The 21,684-nt window shown below is 37.6% G+C and overlaps 1 pseudogene; it reads right to left on the bottom strand.

The window, feature by feature from the left end:
• Nucleotides 1–21,272, bottom strand: LOC131531173 (gastrula zinc finger protein XlCGF57.1-like; annotated as a pseudogene).
• Between the last annotated feature and the right edge of the window lie 412 nt (nucleotides 21,273–21,684).

The raw sequence follows: 21,684 nt of genomic DNA, 5'->3' as shown, positions 1-21,684 counted from the left end.
GGTATGATGAATGAAGACCAGGAGTCACAGATGCAATCAACTGAAGAAAAATTTACTGAAGAAAATATTTTGCAGTTTCATCAGCAGAAGTCAGAAGTCAGTTTAGGGGTGTGCGATATTGAAAAAAAATCTCAATATTTTCTGGGATAACGATAATTAGACGATATTTTGCGTGTGTTATATGCTGGTATCTTAAGGACTACCGTGAACAGCTGACTCCTGAAGTTTTTGATATTCTTCATATTCTGTGTGGTGGTCAATTCACACTGATAGAAATTAATCTTTCCCAATAAGTTCAAATTGATTTTTACCTTTTACGGGCATTTTTACCTTTTATAAAGCCATTTTTCTAAAAGTGTGCATTATCGTTCAAGTCAAATTCTTACATTTAATCAGTGAATTAGAAAAATAAGACATTTGGGCTGATACCAAGCAAATAAAATCAGTATCAATAAAATTCATCTTTGCAATGCAGAGGAAACACAGAAGCTGCATCTGAAATGGCATTTAAATGTATTTACCCACTGTTTAATGCAGCTCCGATGGACATGGAATGCTTTAACCTGCAGTTACAAATGCATATATAATGTTTGAATACTGTTATTTGAAATTATTTAAATAAAAAGTAAACTTTAAATGTGAAATTAAAACCACCAGTAGGTGGCAGCAAGTAACTATTAATAAGTGAGTTATTGCGATTGAACCGAATCATTTAAATGGTTAATTCTTTCAGGACCGAAACACCGTTATGTTGCTCAGAGACAGGGTTGTGGCTATTATTTATGTTGTCAAAACAGAGCAAAAACAGACAATATGGTGTCTCATAATTAACTTCTTGTTTATTGAACTGTTGAATAAAAAAATAAAATAAAAAAAATCAATATTGTAATAGTTGTAATCATGGTAATTTTTGGAGAAAAAAACGGCACTCTTTGTGTGATATTGATTAACTATATGAAATTATATAAATATATACATTTTCTGTTCCCATATCTTGAATTTTGTGATCATTCTGAATGTATTTTAATACACTGAATCATGCAGTGAAAGAACGTACTCTAAATGTGCACACGCATACGTCTAGACTTCACGTAATATATGCGTGCACTCTGTAGGGGTGTTTTGAATGGTTTTTGCAAACCGTCAAATCGCACATCGTTAAAACAACAATTCCGATATTATCGTAGACGATATATATCACACACCCCTAAGTCAGTTTAAAGACAGAAACTCCTAAGTAATGTGTAAACCATGGTTTAGTCACGTAGCAAAGGGGCCTCATGACCCTTGTGACATGAGCCCGTCACCCGTGGCACAGAGGGTTTGGATACATGTTTAACAGCTGGAGAGAATCTGCTGCACAAACAAAGACCGAACATTCCATTAACAGAACACACATGAAAGTCTAACTACGAACTATTATACTCTTTATTCGATCACTAAAATCTAAAAGGTTGAATGCTTGATTAAGACTTGATTCCTCATCCTAATGCTACAACTATGAGAATATTGTTTAAAATGAGTTTAATCAAACTTTACTTGAAGCAAATACAAAAGTCAAGCAAAAGAGAAAATGAATGAGGCAGATCTGTGCATTTACTGATGAGTCTCTGATGTGGTTTCTCTCCAGTGTGAATCCCTTCATGTGCTATCAGGGTTTCTGACAGATTGGATTTCTTGTTGCAGTATGAGTTTTTTTTGGTGCTTTCAGTTCAGCATCTGTAGTATAGGACTTCCAGCACTTAAAACACATACATTAACTCTTCCCGTATTGATCACGGTGATCTGGTTTCTTTACTGCATGGATCTTCATGTGTAGCTTCAGGCGACTTTTTATAGTGAAACCCCTTCCGCACTGATCACACGTGTGTGGCTTCTCTCTTTTGTGGAACTGCTCATGTTTTTTCAGATATTCTGACAGACTGAATCTCGTCACAGTGTGAACACTTGTATGGTTTGTCCCCAGTGTGAATCCTCTCATGTGTTTTCAGATATTCTGACAGACCGAATCTCTTGTCACAGTGTGAACACTTGTATGGTTTGTCCCCAGTGTGAATCTTCTGGTGCCGTTTTAAACGGTTTTCCAAAATAAAAGTCTTCCCACACTCAAAGCACATATAATCTTTCACATCGTTATGTAATTTCTGATGTGATTTTAAATTTTGCAGCTGTGAAAAACTCTTTCCACATAGAGAACATGAATGTGGCTTCTCCTCCTTATGAACAGTCAGGTGTCTCTTCAGGGATGATGTCTCAGGAAATGTTTTGCCGCATTGATCACATGCATACGGCTTTTCTCCGGTGTGGACTCTCATGTGTACTTTAAGGGTTGATGACTGAGTGAAACTCTTTCCACATTGATCACATGTGTGGCTTTTCTCCCGTGTGGATACTCATGTGGGCTTTAAGACCTTCTTTGTGTGTGAAACTCTTCCCGCACTGTTCACACGTGTGCGGTTTCTCTCCAGTGTGGATCCTCTCATGTCTCTGCAGATGACCTGACGAATTAAATCTCTTGTCGCAGCGTGAACACTTGTAAGGTTTTTCTCCAGTGTGAATTATCTGGTGCCGTTTTAAATGGGATGGCGAAGTAAAAGTCTTTCCACAGTCAAAGCACATATGAGCTCCTACACCAGTATGTGTTTTCTGATGTGATTTTAAACTTTGCAGCCGTGAAAAACTCTTTCCACATGAAGAACATGAATATGGCTTCTCCTTCGTATGAACTGTCAGGTGTTTCCTCAGGGCTGATGAATCAAGAAATGTTTTGCCACATTGATCACACGCGAACGGCCTTTCTCCGGTGTGGGTTCTCATGTGAACATCAAGATTATTTTTCCCCGAGAATGTTTTTTCACAGTGATCACATACATACGGCTTCTGTCCTATGTGGATTCTCATGTGTCCTTTAAGGTGTGATGATTGTGTGTAGCCCTTCCCACACTGACCACATATGAATGGCCTCTCTCCAGTGTGAACTCTTTCGTGAAACTTAAGAAGTTGCTTGTTTGAGAATCTCTTTTCACACTGGTCACATTTGAACGGCTTTTCTCCTGTGTGGATCATCATGTGTAAGTCAAGGCTTCCTTTTTGTGTGAATCGATTCCCGCAGTGATCACATTTGAATGGCTTTTCTCCAGTGTGAACTCTCATGTGAACATTAAGATGGTTTTTGTATGAGAAACTCTTCCCACACTGAGTGCAGGTGAATGATTTCTCAGCTCTTCTTTTCTTTAAAAAATTCTTTTTAGTTTTCGAGCAACTCGGAGGCTTTTCTCCAGGTTTAGCATGATGTTTCTCCTCCACTTCACTCAGTTCTTCACTCTCCTCGTTCTCTTCCATCGGGTCTGAAATGAAAGGGAAAAAAAAATTCATTTCCAAGTTTTAATTTTCTGTCAATAAAAAAGAAAAGATAGGTTTAAGGGTGGGTTAAGGTGTAAGGGATGGGTCAACGGTGTAATTATAAACGTAATTAGAGAAATTAATTACGGTTGTAATTACATGCAGGTATTTTTAAAATATAAGTACAATGTAAAAACGTGTGTAAAAACAATTATCGGTTGCACTTTATTTTACAGTATGTGCACTTGCAGTGTACTTACAGTATACTTACCCAAGAAATAATGAGTAATATAAGGTAACTACATGGGTTAATGTTAGGTTTAGGGGTAGGTTCAGGGTTAGTACCTAGTTATTACCCAGTTTTTGTAATTACTACATTAAGTACACAGTACGTACATGCGGAACAGGAATGTAAAAAAGTGCTACCCAATTATCTAATGCAATATTAACATTAAAAATGTTTAATTCCATTGACTTCCATTCAAACGCTGGAAACAGAAACGCGAACTCAAGTGAATTTTTCTACATTCCAAAAGTTCAAGTTTCACCTGTGAATTCATATCAAGTGAAGACGTGTGACCAAGAGAAGATTGGCACTTCACATCTGGGATGTGAAATATTTATCATACCATACCCTGCTTAAAAAAAACAATAGAACACTGCCCAAAACACAATAGAAAATGTAATGGTTTTAATGGTTATAATAGGAAATGTATTGGCTTTAATGGAAACTATAATGGTGTCTACTGGAATGTGATGCATTCTATTGGTGGGATATTAAATCCTATTGGAAAAATGCCCAAAACACACTACAAAAAGGAATTTACTAGAATTTACTTTACTAGAAAAAGCTAATGGTATTTTAATGGAAACCATTGGAATTTCTGTGATGGTTTCTATTGGGCTTCTATTGTTTGCAGGGTAATACGGCCATTGTTTTAATGATGTGTGAGCTGTCATTATGGAGTTTGTCACTCACTTTGAGAAAAACACAAAATCACGTGTTGAGAGTCAAAAAGCATTGACTGTGTGATGAAGCCTATTATTTCAAGATATGAAAGCACAAATATCCCGGTATGCGTTTGTGTTTTTATATTTATAAGATGTGACAGTTCAGTAATATCATACAAGCTAAAGTATCCCTGTTAGTTTAAAAACTTTGTTTAAATAACCATAACAAATGCGCTTTAAACAATCTTTTTTTTAACGTTATTAAAAGTATGTAATCTTTTGTCAAATTAAAAAATAAAATAAAAATTATATATATTAATTATAAGCTTTTTAAAAATTCTAATTAAAACGACAGAATAAGAACAAGTAGAAGAAGAATAAGTTACCAAAATGAAATCGGCATTAACTAAATTAATTTGTACAGAGGTGGCACAGAAGAACACAAAAGTGGCTTGTAGGTGTATTTTCAGACATTTAATGAGGCTCAGAGGTGGAATGAGTGCAATTAAATCCATAAATTCATGTTGAGATTAATATTTTAATTATAAAATTTTGAGTATAGAAATATTAAATGATTCAAATAGCTGAATAGATATTTTAAAGATACTTTAAAAATGAAACTGAAACAGCTAGCAGGTGGTTCACTGACTCACTAGATTCATTTAAAAATACATGTCCATTTATAAACGAAACACCGCTGTGTTTGAAAGGAGATGCGCAGGGGCTCAGCTGCGACTTTTTCAAACTATTTTCGACGACAAAATAGAGCAAAATCAGACAATAGTGTTATATAGTCAGACAATGTAAGTCACTTAATATTTACTTCTTGTTTATTGAACTGTTGTATTAAATTAGTATCACATTTAGCCTACAAACTCCCTTAAAAATCATTAAAAGCTGTCACTCATCTTTGTTCATCGCGATCTCACATTTATAATCAATGAAGCTCTCTACACTGAATGAATGTCTTATTTACACCCTTTCTACACTTTGCTTATGAAAGGATTCGTGAGATATGTCTGTGATACATTACTCAACGCTGCAAAAACCTTTGAAGCTCCCCTGAGTGCAATCACAAATATGATGATGATCTGGTCAGTTGCACTGGTGCTCCTAAATATTTTTTCATAGTTGCACGCAGTAGTTTTCTACAAATTTCACATCCATAAAGCCAGAAACATGCATAGTAAACCTAACTTTAGAATGTTTTCATCTGATATAACGTCCCTTTTTACTTATTTTAAGAATGTGTCAAATCCTTTGAACTCAAAAGCTTCCGAAACATTTAACATTCTTGTGTAATAAACACCAACCTCTCTGTTCTTCAGTGTGTTTCATTCTGCAGGGTTCTGGATCACTCTTGTTCTCTCTGTCCTCTTTAATAAACTCAGTCGTTGCAGATTTCACTTCTTCCTGATGGTTTGATGCTCGTCTGCACTTTCCTGCAAAATTCCAGCATTTATTGGTTAATTACTGTGGGCAGAGCTTCACTGACTGTGAATTACAGGAGGCGGGGCTTCATTGACTGAACTGCAGTTTGGTTGGAGGAGCTGATCTACCTATATCAAAATATATTGTTTGTTTTTACAGGGTCAAAAAGGAGACTTTTTAGTGTCTGCATCAAATTACATTTGCAAAAGTGACTTTATGCATAGAAAGCATATTAAATGGAAGTAAAGTGTTTGCTTTAATATTTCAAATAACTTTAGTGAAAATCAGAGTGAAATAATGTTATAACATAATATAATGTAACATATATTTGTGTCAAAATGAAACCACATACTTATGCTGAGCTGTACTTATTAAAAATATAAGTGATCAGACTAAATTTGATTCTATTTGAAATTATTCCAAACTTCTTTCTGTCAAATGAGTCAAACCTACTGGTTTGAAGGATAGTGGCAAAGTAGAAAGATTTACAATGACAATGAATGAGTATTTTGGGGCTGCATTGTTATCCTTAAATAGAGTCTTTTAATATGTCAGCAAATGATTCTTCTTCTAAATGTGTCAAGATTTTTGGAAATAAAAACTACCTTTACACTCAATGACATTTTAGTGGTATTTTATTCATTTTAGTCTTTTTTTTTTTTTTTTTTTGCTCAGAAAAAAATTAAACATTTATTATTAATAATAATTTAAAAAATCAATTCACAAAAAAATGTGAAGGCTGTATTACACTTATTTTTATGCTTAAACGCCTTTTGGTGTTTGACCCATATTGACACATTTAAGCATTTATGTCCGTCTATCAAAGCAACTGATGCTAATTCACATGCTAATTCTTTTTTATAGCTAATTCTAAAATTATTATGCTTCCTTATTAAAATATCAATAGATATCTAGAAAAGTAGTAAAGAACTAAGAAAAAAACAGCTGAAAGCATAAACAGAAAAAAATGTACAGATTTGAGTGAGAAATAAGCAGTAATGCTTTAGATTACAGCCCACAATGTAGCCTACCACATAATTAAGCAGAATTTACAGCGTACCTATTTGTAACTATAGAGCACTCCACAGTACCTACTCGTATGTATAAGGGAACAATATGCAACATTTGGGGAATAAGGGGGTAATAACCTGCAAAATTATAAAGCATTTATATTGTAAGTATTTTATAACTAAAGGGCACCTATTCTGAAATTACAAGTAGGTATGTATGACACAAAGATCACATGTAACAAGAGGGTAACAAGGGATCAATTTAAAGTACAACCCACGGATGTTACACTTACACAGTAACTACATGGAAGAGGACAACGTGTTACTGTGGAGTACTCTATAGTTACAAATGGGTATGCTGTAAATTGTTTAATTATGTGGTAAATTGAGGGCTGTAACCTAAATCGTTACCAATAAACAGATACTCCAATGAAATGAGCTTTAAGTGTCAATTTACAGGAGATCTGAAGACATCAGCATAATAAATGAGGTGAAAACGGGAACTATTGACATGAAATGAGTCTTTTCAGCAGCTCTTTTAATACGGATGAGCCTCAGACTATCAGCTATTAAACAAGCCATTCACGATCATCAGCAGATCATCTTACTCTATTCTGAGAGTTTTAAGGATCAATATTTGCATACACCCTCGGTATATGCGCTTGTTTTGTTGCTTCGCAAGTCTGTAATCTACTGTCATGTAGCTTCCCCTTTAATGGTGTCCCCCATACTGTTGTGTGAAATAGGCTATATGCACACGGAGGCGATTACATACTTCCACTTCCGCCGTCATATTGCTGAGGTGATCTGTGTACCAGTTGAGAACAATGTCTACTAAAAAAACATTTACATTTCTGCAAACCAGCAGCACTACAGCTGATCATTGTTGTGTACAGCTGAGTCAAGCTTTCAAGTGTACTTAGTTTTCATATTTTTCCATCGGATGCGGAAACTAGGCGAAAATTGCTTGTCGCTATATGGAGGGATAACTTCAAAGTTACTCCCCATACCCGCGTATGTAGCCGGCACTTCAAAAAAGAGGATGTTCGTGAGCCACAGACAGAGACATGGAGATGGCTATTAGTCAAGGGAGCTGTTCCATCATTGTTCGAGTGGAACGATATCACCTTACCCACTTCAAGACCGGGGGTATGGGAGAGGAGGGAGCGACCGCCGCCACCAGTCCTGGAGAATGACACAGCTGTCGATTTAGTTCTAGATGACAATATGTCTCTCAGAGAGGAGATCCGCAGGCTGAGCGAACAAGTTGAGAAGCTGACAATGAATCAGCACTTTGGCATTCATTGCTTTGCTTTCTCGGACAAGGACATACGTTTTTTCACAAGGTAAAGGCCGGGACACACCAAGCCAACTTCAAAGAACAAGCGGCGATGAAAGCCAGTGGTGTTGTTGCCTCACGTCGGCAGCGTCGGACCAAAAAGCTGCGCTCAAACATACCGCACAGACTACAGCTGATGGCAAACTAACACGTATGTTCTGCGCATGCGTGAGAGGAATTAACTGTCTATATCAGCAGCTATCAATAGTATATATTCGTCATTCAAAAGGAGAAACCGGAACAAAGATATAAGAGATAAACGCAGATATATACGAAACGTAAACAAATCAGCGCTTGCTTACCATTTTGAATATCAGAAATGTTGATAACTCTAATCATTTTACATGACTCATGTTATGAAAACATTCGTGTATTAGAATGACTGGGAAAGATCACGCAACATTTAAACAGCCTTCTGTCTGTACCGCCTTCATTTACGTGCTTGTTTTCATCACTTACGCTGTAATTCTCGGGCACTGACTCATTCGCTAAACTGAACATCCAATCAGAGTTCTCCCTCTCGCCGAAGGTCCCAATGCCGATTCAGCAAACTACTTCTGACGTGAGCCTGACAAGAGCTGACGAGTGTGTAGCAAATTAGCTCAAAAGGGAAATATTTATAATTAATAATAACTGGTTATAATTAATTATAAATATTTAAATCAGATCTTAGAATTAACTGTAGCAGAATCAATATTACAGTGATTTAATCTGTTCGTCCACTGACAGTATAATCATTTATCAATTCTAGGAAAGGTTATTTTCCTGGCCAAGAAAAAAGTAACTTTCCTACTCATACAGTATTAGCATTAACTTAGCATGTAGCAAGATCAACATTCAGTGACTTTGAATCGCGAGCAGCACACAGAGGCAATCAATTGTGAATATAGTGAATTTAATGAAACTACAGCTAACATACAACTAGACTAAGCAAAACACATATATACAGAATGAAGGAAAGTAAGGAAAGAGAGAGAGAAGAACAAAGAATGGCAGTATTTAACATCAATTAACCACAACCTAGTTAGAATCATCAGAGAATCAAAAATCACTTTAACAAAGGGACCCAAACTTAGACACGCACCTAACTAGTTGGAAACGGTTACTTGCTTTGGCTTTGCTGCTGAACAAGAGTCCGGATGTGGTAGACAACAAAGGTTCTTGATGAGTTCAGTAGGAGTGAGCTGGATGGCCTTCATCGGGTTCTTCTGAAGATCGGAGAGTTCACAGTGAATCGACAAAGTTACTTGATGATAAAAACTGCCAGAAGGTCCGACTCAAGGGTGATGAGTCTTGGAGAGTGTGTCTCAAAGGGATTGAGCTATGATGGGTTTGGGTTAGGGCCTTTTAACGGTCCGTGGTCACACCCATCTTTGGCAGATTGACCAATGTAGAGGTGTGAATTTGAGCGGGAGAGGTTCCTTTGTCTCACGCAAAACCTTATTTGCATGGTTTATTGTGGTCTGGGGGATTTGTCCAATATTAAGTCAGAGTATGGTAAAAAGAGTATGGTGCAAGTTATGGTGACATAATATACACCATTAATCTGGGAATCAGAAAACAGTCATTTTGATACCTTACATGCAAGGGTTTGGAAAACATTAAGGCAGTGATACATTAATATGTCTAGATCCAAGTAATTGGAGCTTCACTACAGTATTGTAACTAAACTAACCAGGAGCATGCATACAATACAATACAGGAATACACTATATACATTTTGGAACTGTTTGATTATGGGTAAATGGAGCCAATGTCCTTTCTATGTGTATTGCGGCTTTTGAGTGTGGCTCCTTGTGGGAATGGGGGAATCGTTCCTTCCCCCCCAGAATCTCTTTGAAGCTCAAAGAGAAAGTTGACGACTGTCCCTGCTAGCGTTGGAGAAGACAGCGGAGGTGATAACGCCTCTTTTGAACTAGTACTGTTTGTCAAAATTCTTGTGTTGGTTTTATTGTTGTCATACAATGTAATTGTTCTGTAGTACTTTTGCAGCAACAGATATAGTATTGTGTGTGTGTTAAGGTGATGGAAAAACACAATATGCTCCATTCATTTTAACCAATTAAAAAATATATATATATCGTTTGAGGCGGTTTCTATGGCGTTATTTTAATGACAAATGTCCGGAGTGCATTATTGTAATGCGAGGGCGCATCAAAATGCGCAAGCACAAATCTCTTCTCGCAGGTGGATTCTCTTTACTCTCACACAAAACAGATGTGCTTTCGCTTGCATACATGTATGCGTTCAGAAACATAAATAAGCGCATATGACAACAGATGTAAATCGGTATTTACATAGCATAATAGTAGTAAATGTATCTGCCTCACACGTGTCCCACATAACATCAGATCTTTTGCCAAGTGGTCGGTCGGTCTGTGTTTGTGTGTGTGTGAGAGAGAGAAGGCTAATAGATATATTTGAAGTTATATATTTGAAATGCTTCCAAGTAATTTTATAGTATGCACTATTACAAGATTTAAAAACTAGTATCTTAATTGTATTCATTTAGATTTGCATCTGCTGATGAGATTCTGGGCCTTAAGCCATCACTGCCATATTGACTGAGTTTACAGAACCAAGTTCCACTACAGTTCATGGACTATACAATATAACTTCAAGGGATAGTTCACCAAAAAATGAAAATTCTATCATCATTTACTCACCCTCAAAAAGTTCCAAACCTGAATGAATGTCTTTGTTCTGCTGAAATACAAAGGAAGATATTCTGAAGAATGTGGGAAACAGAACAGTTCTGGGGCACCATTGACTTCCATAGTATTTTTTTTTCCTACTATAGAAGTCAATGATGCCCCAAAACAGCCTGGTCACAAACTTTCTTCAAAATATCTTCCTTTGTGTTTGGCAGAACAAAGTAATTCATACAGGTTTAGAACTACTTGAGTGTGAGTAAATGATGACAGAATTTTCATTTTTGGGTGAACTATCCCTTTAAAGATTAGGGCTTATGGAAGTTGAGCAAATTTTATTTCTTTTGAACAAACTCATTCCCTGGAGCCCATTGATGAGATGTTCATGTTTCTCAACTACCTTGCAAAGGGGTTCAAAACAGCATGACCTTGCTGACCAGTATGGAGTCCACCAGTCCACAGTCAGTTGGGTCATCACAACATGGAGCGACTTTATGTACACTGTGCTAGGGTCTGTGAGAATCTGGATACCAGAGGAGAAAATAAGGGCACATCTGCCAGAGTTTAAGGACTATGCAGACACTACAGTCATGGACTGCACAGAGCTGAGGTGCCAGTGCCCTTCATCACCTCTTCTCCAAAGTGAAACATTCTCAGCATACAAGTCCCACTGTACTCTGAAAGAGCTGCTTGGAGTGACTCCTCACGGGGCAGTCACATTTAGCTCTCCACTGTATGCTAGTTCCATCAGTGAGCAGTTTTTTGGGTTTTTTTTCTCATTTAAATGTTCAAATATTTTATTAGCCAATGTGTTACAATAGTTTCTTCAGCCATTTTGTTATAATTGTTCTTTTTTTTTTTTTTTAAATCTATACAAATGACCAGATGATTGTTATTGTTTACTTTTAAAAATGTATAAAATTGACCAGAGCGTATTTAGACAAAGTCACACCAATCCAAACCAGAAATCAACATCTGGCCCTGGATTTGCCAAAAGTACGGATGAGACTTCCTTAATGTATGTGTGCCCTCACTGATCTTAATATATGGAGTCAACATAGCTTGCTACATTGGGGCATTTAATTTCAACCAGGCCAAACACCGACTGCCCCTTTGGATTGTACACAATGCCATCAGGTGATGACCCCATCCACGGTGCTTCGGGGTGGATAAGGAAGCCACACGGATAGTGGTTAACCTCCCTTGTACTACAGTACTCCTCTAGAGCTGCAGGTTCCATGTCAAGCCCCCTCCACATGTCTGCAGTCTGATGGCTAGGTCTCAGAAGTCTTTTTACAAGATTTTCAGCAGAGCTCTGTGCCCTGGTGTGACAAACCTCTCTGAATTCGGAGGAGGTGATGCGGGGCCGCCTTAGTTGGTCCCACTCAATGCAAGAACTCTGCTCTTTTGTACTGTTGGCAATTCTGTGTGCTGTCGCTAATGTTGTTGCCAGGGACATCATGTGGTGCTGCTGATGTTCAGTGTAGACAAAAGAGCAGGCAGAGGGTCCCAGCCTGTAACCATGAAGTGGCAGCTGTGGGGGAGAAGGAGCATCTGTGTGTGGACAGGTTTTCAGCACTCTCTTTGCTGGTATGCGTTAGGATAACACGGTTCCAAATACAAAGTCAACCAGAGGAGCAATAATGTCCATACTCATAGTGGTTTATCAGGGGAGCCGCTTCACTTGGAAGATCACAGTAGACTTCATCCACCCGGAGTATGAAAAGTTCAGGCAGAGGTGAACTTACACCCTTATACAAGTTGCTCCTATGGAAAAGACCAAAAAAAAAAAAAAAGAATTAAAAATTGCCCATCTTGGTGAGTGTTTACGTAACCATGGTCAGTTACAGTATGTATAAAGTGAAAGCAGCCTTAAAGTTACAACCTCATTCAACTCTTTCTTTAATATTAATAAAACATTCATTAATCTTCACTGAATATCTTTTATAGATTTAAGTACATGCACACATAAAATAAAATAAGTTAAATTATTGCTTTTATTAAGTTAAAAGTAAATCTCACTCACATGACTACTACAGGAAATGTCTTAAAAGGGTCATCGGATGCCCATTTTACACAAGTTGATATGATTCTTTAGGGTCTTAATGAAAGGTCTGTAACATACTGTGGTTAAAATTTCTCAATGGTAGATTTCTCAGACTATAGATGTGTAGATTCCCTATTTGACCGCTCCAGATACGTTGACACGTCAGCCATCTCACATTCACCATAATAATCAATGAATATTCAAAGATATACAAGCGTATAACTTGCTGTTGTAGATGCACACAGTCAATGCGCTCAAAGATTCGCAGACCGATCCAAAAATGGAGGATGGCTTACGTATCACGGCCCATAGAAACAGTCGATAATGAGGCATCTAGGTATATATATATCTATGGAGCATACTACTAAACTTCAGCCGCGAAACTGGCTAACTAGCACATTATTAGGAAAGGTGATTAGCAAAGATTCATTATACTCACTTCTTCTGTAGATGAAGTTGGATCACGAATGATTCGGGCGAACATGATGCATTTAGGCAGATCGGGGATCGGCGCATTCCCTTCAAAGCGAAAGTAACCCTAATCTTCTGCATCTTCAGTGGCTCAGATGTCAGGAGTACATGATGACTGCTTTATTCATTATTACATTTAACAACAAAACACTACAAATTGCATAATCTGAGACATCTTGTCTTCCCCTGCAATGGAGGCGGACAGCTCTCAGCTCACTCAGGGCGGGTCTAAGATAAGACGGTCTTGTCAATCAACTCTCGTGGGAGGGGTCTGTACAGAACTACGTCATTCTGACAGGAACCTCTGAACAGCCTGATTTGAGAAAGGGGATTTTTATCATTATCCACAAGTTTCCTACGCCCCATGAGGCCTTGTGTCAAAAGTGGGAGTGTCTTCCGGTCTGAAGTAAACAAGTGGGACTGTTGGAGTTTCTCTGCGTCTGGAGAGTGTCAGCGCCGCGGATCATTTCATATAGTTACCAGCTAACAAACATTAAAGACTTGTAAAATAATTTTAGCTCAAAACTCACTTTCAGACTGCAGCGAGCGTTTGAAATAATTTCAACTTTAACTGTTTGAGATCCGATGTAGATTATCAACAAAGCAGAAATATGCAATGCAAAAGACTATGCACGCATTACCATGGTAAACATAGTAAATACGACCACCTGAAAAATCAGACAAGTGATGTATTGTTTATTTACATATTTTATCTGTCAATAAGTCACCTCTCTTTATAACGTTACCTGATAGCTCCGCGTATGTCATGAAACATTAACCTAGTTATTGTTCAGGAGCTCCCTGTTTTTCTGACTGAAAATATAACAATGTATTGGGACTAGAGAGAGAGCTGAAGCTACTCAAGGTCATATTTTTAATGGAAAATGATAAGAAATGATCATTCTTTCTAAATGTGATGTAGACCTAAACTGTCTGTGAATACAAAAAAACAGAAACAGACGCAACTGAATAACAGGCTGTGTGTGTCTTTCTTTTGTGATATAACGCTAAATACTACTTTATTTTTGTGTGATTAATTATCGATCCTGACACAAACTAATTAATCAATGTAGCACTTATTATTGTAAAACTGGTAAATTGCTTTGGTTTTAAATCTTTAAGAAAACAACAAAACATGCAAACAAATGGCCGCTTTTATCACATTCATTTTGTGATCTCGCTAGTTCCAGTGAATTATTTCTTATATAACTTCTCTTTGTTGGTGAAATGATGGGGTTGCGTATCGTTGTTCCAGTGAGGTGTGTAAAGGGCGGGTTTTAGCAGAGCTTCTGGCCTGACGGTGGAAACGCATCATGATTTTGGGCTTGGTGCTACAGGTCTGAAGCTATTAGCCCCACCAGGCCTACTGGCTCGCACTGGCCCGACAGTGGAAAAGACCCGAAAAACACTTAGCCTGCATCCCAATGTGCATACAATCCATCCTAAACTCTATGTGATATTAGTAAATTCCAATACTATTTAGGGCGGATAGGGTGGATAGTATGTACATTGGGAGCCAGGGTTAGCCTCTTCGCTAATTAGCACACAAAATACCATTGGTATACTACTTCCGCCACCTCACCGGAAGTTTTACCCACGTTCTTTTTTACAGTAGCGACCCCAGAAACTTGTGGATAGGATGGATGTGTACACACTTCCAACACACATTTTTGTTCAAACAACTTGAGCCAAAGTTGAGCCACTGATGTCACATGGACTGTTTTACAGATGTATTTACTACGTTTCTGGACCTGGGAACATTTCAGTTGCGTTGCTGTCTATGGAGGGTCAGATAGCGCTCCGATTTCATCAAAAATATCTTAATGTTCCGAAGATGAACAAAGGTCGTATGGGTTTGGAACGACATGAGGGTGAGTAATTAATGACATAATTGTCATTTTGGGGTAAACTAACCCTTTAACACCCTGCATTTAAAAAAAAAAAAAAAGTTATCAATAAACACAAGTGTCCATAAACAGAATCAAAGTACTCTGTTAGAAACATTAGTTACCATGGTTCTTGGCTTCTGTTGAGTCTCTGTGCAGCTGTGTGTTGGAGGAACAGAGGTGATTCTAAGTTGGCAATAATGTGCAGTCTGGTACAACAGTGCTGCCAGACATATGGCGCTTTTCCACTATGTGGTACGACTCGGCATGGTTCAGAACAGCACGGCTCAGTTCGGCTCGGTTTGCGTTTCCACTGCAGTTTAGTACCGCGTTAGAGTGGGTGGGATTATTCACGTGTCGTTATAGTAACTTTTTAATTCCGCATTGCTCCATCAAGCTCTCGCTGGATCCGCTCCTCGGCTATCAACGAGAGAACAGTCTGCACTTCCTCAACAGACAACGAAACAGCCATTTTTTGGTTGTTAAAAGAAAGGTGCGCTCATTCAAAACAGTTGCGTTCAATCCCTCACTGGCTGTGCTGATTTAAATCTAGCGGGTCTGTTGTGTCTCGTGCAGCAAGTTCAATGATGCAGGCAGTCACGATTTTCTCCGGCCGATCAGTGATCAGAAGAGTTTACACGTCATGTTTTGGTAATGGTACGGTTCGCTTGGAACCTCGGCCGAGATGGTACTAAAAAAAGTACCAGGTACCAGGTGCTGTACCTAGTGGAAACACCCTCCAAAAGGGAGCCGTACTGAACTGTACCATGCCGTACCATGCAGTGGAATAGCGCCAATAGTTACATAAAACTGTACCTGCCACACAGGTACACTGGCAGCTTTCTAGCTGCACAGGATGGGCATCCTTAAGCACAGTCTGTAAAAAATACACAAATTTGTTATAATAGAATGAACATGCAGTTTTTAAAAAGAAGAAAGTCTGAGAACAGTGTAGAATGTTTAAAAAACAAACCATCCAGAAATAAAGATAGCATGGTAAAAAAATAACTGCTAAACAATTTGTGGGAGCTAAAATTATTTATCTTTATTCATCTCACTTTACTAATTTCAATAACAGGGGACACAGAACGTGTGTAAAAGAAGTGACAAAACAGAACTCAGTCTCTGTGAATTCCAGTGCTTAGCTTACATTTCTCAATACTGAAAAATATCCAGACACACCAATGTTACTTACAGTATATGAAACGAAATATGTAGTAAAATAGCCTTCAACAAGTTTACATGCAATGATTCACAGAAACTCGCTCTGATGCACGGAACCAGTCTCATGAACAAGCCTGCACTGAACCTGCAGAACTAACTTTCCCTTACGCTCAAGCTGTGGGGCTTTTCCTCATTGATCGGTAACACTCAGCCCTAATGGTTACCTCTCCTACGCTTGAATCCTTATTGAAAAACTGACATTGACAATGACGTTAGGAAAATGCACATAGTATAACTACTATACACTGCTGCGCTAGCGTTTGGTAGCATTCTTGTTAAGGGCATGTAAAGACACAACACTTCCAGATCTTACCTTCATAATGTGATGCAGGCATATAGCTTGAAATGTATAGCTTGAATCCTTTCTCCTTCTTGACTTTCGATGAATGGGACAGCGTTTGAATAATTCGGGTAACGTCACTGACCGTAATCCTCGGTAAATCTTGGAGCGACCATGTGAAAAATGCCACAGTTGTTATTGACGCTACGTGCGCCGGATATGGCACAGCTGGCTGACTGTGAATGCGGAAGAGAGGTGTGCATATAGCCTATTCGTAATTCTTTGTAATTGGTGCATTGTCACTTCTGTCACTTTACCTTTTCACGCCCATCATTGACTGAGTGCGTGTGTCCGCTGCAGCGAGAGAACTCGGCTCGCGCTCTGTGTTTTGAGCGGCACTAAACACTGTTCTCGTGCTGCAACAGTGGACACACACCATAAGGAAATATGGTAGTGAGTGCACTGATTTGAGTGGAGACATTCTCTCGCAAGCCCAATATGATAGTGCAGCCACAACATGAAACAACTACTTTCGAATGTTTTTACTAACAGCCCGAGCCTCCATTACATACATTTTTGATCTAACGGAGGATTGAGCCGTATGCAGTTACTGAAGAGAGAGAGCGCGTGAATGTGAATTACTCGCATATGACCAGCTTTCCCAAAACTATTTTATTGATAAAGTCTTTGTGTGTGTAAGAGAGAACACGCTGTCCAACAATTAATGCCACGGATCTCAAAATAAAATCCCTTAGTCACTACAGTTTTGTCTGTTAACTTAGCTGAGTATTAAACTGCTAGCAACTGTTACGCTATCAGGAGTACCCCATTATCATCATAAGTCAGAATACTGTATGCTAAAGGACATCATTTACTGTAAAGTTACATTAACACATTTAGCAGACAAATATTCACATGGATTTATAGTTTTGGTAGGGAGGGAGAGCAGCAGCAACACAAAAATATGAGTCAATGCAATAGTGTGTTCAGTAGGCTATTAGGATTTTAGGTATTGTACTAATTTTTATAAATAGGCACTTTAAACACAAATTTGCTTTAATATATTTGTATGAAATATAGGTTTGTTAAATCTTGGGTATTTAAGTCATTTTACGATAAATAATAACATTCTGTGCAAACAAATTGCAACGAGGTGGTTGTTTTGCAACTAGGCGGACACAGTTCTGTTCATAACAGTAGACCTGCTGGTGAAGAAGTGACAGGTACAAGAAAAAAACACGCACACATACACAAGGGATGAACAGAGATATTGGGGAAAATGAAGAAAAGGAAAATAGAAGTGAAGGTTCAGTTCAAGAACCTTTAATTATTTTGCACGGCTCCAGCCTTAAGGGTTTAGACCTTTGTGATGGCCATACAAATAATAGGATTGTCTGTGGTTTCAGAATTTGTTGTGGGTGTATAGGATGGCCTGGATGAGTAAAAGATTTCCCAGCCTGAAATTGTGTCCCAGTTGTTATATTATATCAGGGCTCGCAAAATGTAAAAATCCCTGGTAGCCCTTCGGGCAGGTACTCTTCAGATTTTGGTAGCCCGAAAATTAATTTAACTAGCCCAAATTAAAAAAAATATATATTTTTTTTAAAAGAAATTAAAATATAGAAAATCAGATAGGAGTTTAAATGTCAATCAAAAATATTTTCAATACACAAATATCAACAAATATGAAAGAAGGAATTTTATTTCACTATTTACAGGGTATCTGCAGAATTTTAAAAAATATATTTAAGGAAATTTATGACCCATTTTAAGAGCTGCACAAGTAAAATGAACACAGAATGAGCGGGGTTGGACAATGTCTATGGTAACATACAGTATTGAGCCATAAAATTACATGATTTACAGTTCAGATACAGGTTTTCACAAAAATCTTATACAACAGCATTTCAGGCTATAGACCATTTTTATGAAAAGGGATAAATCAAGCATATAAATTATTATGTTAATATAAAACGTATAAATATTACTGTCTTAATTGTTTAGATTTTTAAAAGGCACATTAACTTCTTTCTCATTTACAACCATGTGTTTGCTGCGTAAAAACATGAGTTGATATTTGCATTGATCTGACCATAAACAGCAAGAAAGGCTTATTGGAAATGCAAATTCATTCTCTGCCACGAGGTGGCGCTTTAGGAGCGCTGAAATATTGCGGTTTCCCTGGAAACGCTGTACACAAAGCAGCTCCGCGCTCATAAACGCTGCTTTATCAGGAATTATAGGTAAAATTAAATTAAAATGCCAACGACACGTTTCTGAGGACAGTCGGTTCCCTTCAGATACATTCGCATAAAGACATCCGTGCCGCGTTTTGACTTGAAACGTGCAGCGCTCATATTTATTCAATGACATCATTGCCTTTTGAAGTTTAATCCTGCCGTATCGCGACTTGTCTTTCCGTCCCCAACTGTAAGACCTCTAGAAATTATAATTAAGACATTTCTTATACCATTTAACGTGTTTAAAACTTTTTATGGCCTTAAGTTTGATACAACTCACTTTAAGAGTTTTTAAGGACCCGCGGGAGATCTGTATTTAAGGAGCCCGTCAGGCAGGCAGTGATACATTTTGGTAGCCCGACTGGAAAACACAATAGCCCCGGGACATCTGGCTAGCGATTTTGCGAGCCCTGTATATATATATTCAGTGGTGTAGTGGAGGGTATACGCAGGTATCCGGCATATACCCACTTCTTTATCAGTCGGCATTCCGTATACCCACTTCTAAATCCCCTCTGATGCGCATCATTCAATAGTGTCCAGCATACTAATCCAATCGCATGTGAATAAATGCAAATATTCCCTAAAAACACTCTCATGCAGTGTGCGTTTCATTTATAGGCTACTTGCAGCCGGATGGCGCTCTCGTGCAGAAAGTCCGAAACTGCCTCATAGAAGTACTAAATTACAAGTCACAACGTGCAAGAATCCAGCTATCGCTGCAGCCAAAGCTATCTCTACTGTAGCCAAACTGAATAAAAAGAAACGTGAAGACAGTAAACACATGATTGCGACAATATGGTTTATGTGTGTTCTTCAAGTCATCTCCAGGTAATAAAAAAGCATCTGATTCTAAATAATGCAGTTCTAATTGATAGCATTTATTAAACTTGGCGATAGGCTACTAGGCTATAGGCCTAAAATATATATTCTGCCTTATTCTGTGATAAAAAATAAAAATAAAAAAATAGGGGAAAAATGTAGTATATAGGCTAAACAAATCATAAAATTGTCATTAGGAAAATACAGGAAAAATATTGGTTACTCTATGGTTATTGTCCAGCAGTGTAATTGATTTCTTAGCCAATTAAAAGCAAGAGGTAATTAATAAATAATAATAATAATCGTAATAAAAACCTGTCAATTTGACATTTCTGTCCCCCTCACTTCTGAAATAAAGTTTTTTTTTTTTTTTTTTCAAATAGAGATCACAATTCTCCTACAATTCTGAACAGACAACTAAACAAAACAGCATGTCATTTACTAGAGGTTCAGACAAAATGTCAGTTGCTGCAGTCTATTTATTTATTTTAATTATTGCAAAATCTGCACCTCTTCTGTGGGTAATATTATTTTCACAATGATCCTTACTAAAGCAGCAGAAGTTAAGTGACAGTGTGCAAATATTACTGGCACATTTTGGAGTGAACTAAATATGCAAGACTAGTTTTACATGTCACTGTTTATGATCGTTCATCCTTTGCCGGGCCATTTAAAAAACAACAACAACAAAAAAAAACAATTGGGGGCATAAATTAAAAGTATACCCACTTCTCCAGGCAACACTACACCACTGTGTGTATATATATATGTGTGTGTGTGTGTGTGTATGTATACATAAGTATAAATATAAACTATTTTTAATTAAATTATTGTCTTTTAAATTTCCACTGTGCTACAGCCAAAGCAAATTTATGAAAATATTATCTGGAAATATGCATTTCATATTAAGTTACTTTGTCTACCCTCTTGCATAAAATAAAACATTACATTCAGATTTATCTGTAAAACACTTTTCACAATGAATTCCAAAGCAACTTTAAATTATAGAACTGTAATGTGGTAAACAAACCTGGAACAACCTGGAAGTCATGCAGTAGACTACTATCTGTCAAACTATTTTAGATTACACTACATTAATATTACTAAATTACTATATAAATTAAACTTTTTAGGAGGGGTTGGGGAGCGACTGGGTAATATTAAACCACTTTTGTCTTTAAGATTACACCATTGTGATGACTTAACATTCAGTAACAGTGATATTAAAAGTCCAAACAAACGAACATATAAAAGCACACAAAATCGCTCAGGTCTTCATGAACTAAATATAACGTTCTCATACTCACTGCTGCACTAAATGTTCATTTCAGTGGAAAGACGCCAGAAAAGACAAACAACCCGATGAAAAACAATACACATATGAGTTGACCATATATATATGTTGATAAAACTCTAGAAAGTGTTTGATGGTTGTGTAAATCTGATAAATACCGTGAACTGCTCGCCTCTCCTCAGAAGACTCGACGCTGACTGAACGCAGCGGGAAGGCGCGGCTGGTGACGTCATCACGGCGAGGCGAGATTAACGGCGCAGAGACACTGGCTGTGTTCCAAATACTTGCTTACTGCCCAGTACACAGTGCATACTACCTACTATGTTTTAAAGAGTAGTGTGTGAAACAGTATAAGCAACAAATGTTTCAGTATGCTTAATTGTCACATGACAAACACAAACATTAATTCAGCACAGCTGTCAAGGTTGTTACCTTACAAACAAATGTGCTAACTATTCTTTTTACAAAGGCTTGTTAAGAAGGCTTCATATTAGTAAACAATGCTATATTGCCCAATTGAACTCATTTCATAATTGAAGAACTTTACATAGGCTATTGGACTGAACTGAATGAGCTGTCTTTAATGATATTTTTGGCAGTTACACTAATTGGAAAAAGTGATATATTCTAGTTACACTAAGTGCAAATAATGATAAATTCTGTTTACACTAAAACAGCAGCATTTTCTTTAGCAAC

Source organism: Onychostoma macrolepis, chromosome 22, assembly GCF_012432095.1.
Source record: "Onychostoma macrolepis isolate SWU-2019 chromosome 22, ASM1243209v1, whole genome shotgun sequence".
Classification (NCBI taxonomy): domain Eukaryota; kingdom Metazoa; phylum Chordata; class Actinopteri; order Cypriniformes; family Cyprinidae; genus Onychostoma; species Onychostoma macrolepis.
This window is presented reverse-complemented; position numbering and strand designations above follow the sequence as displayed.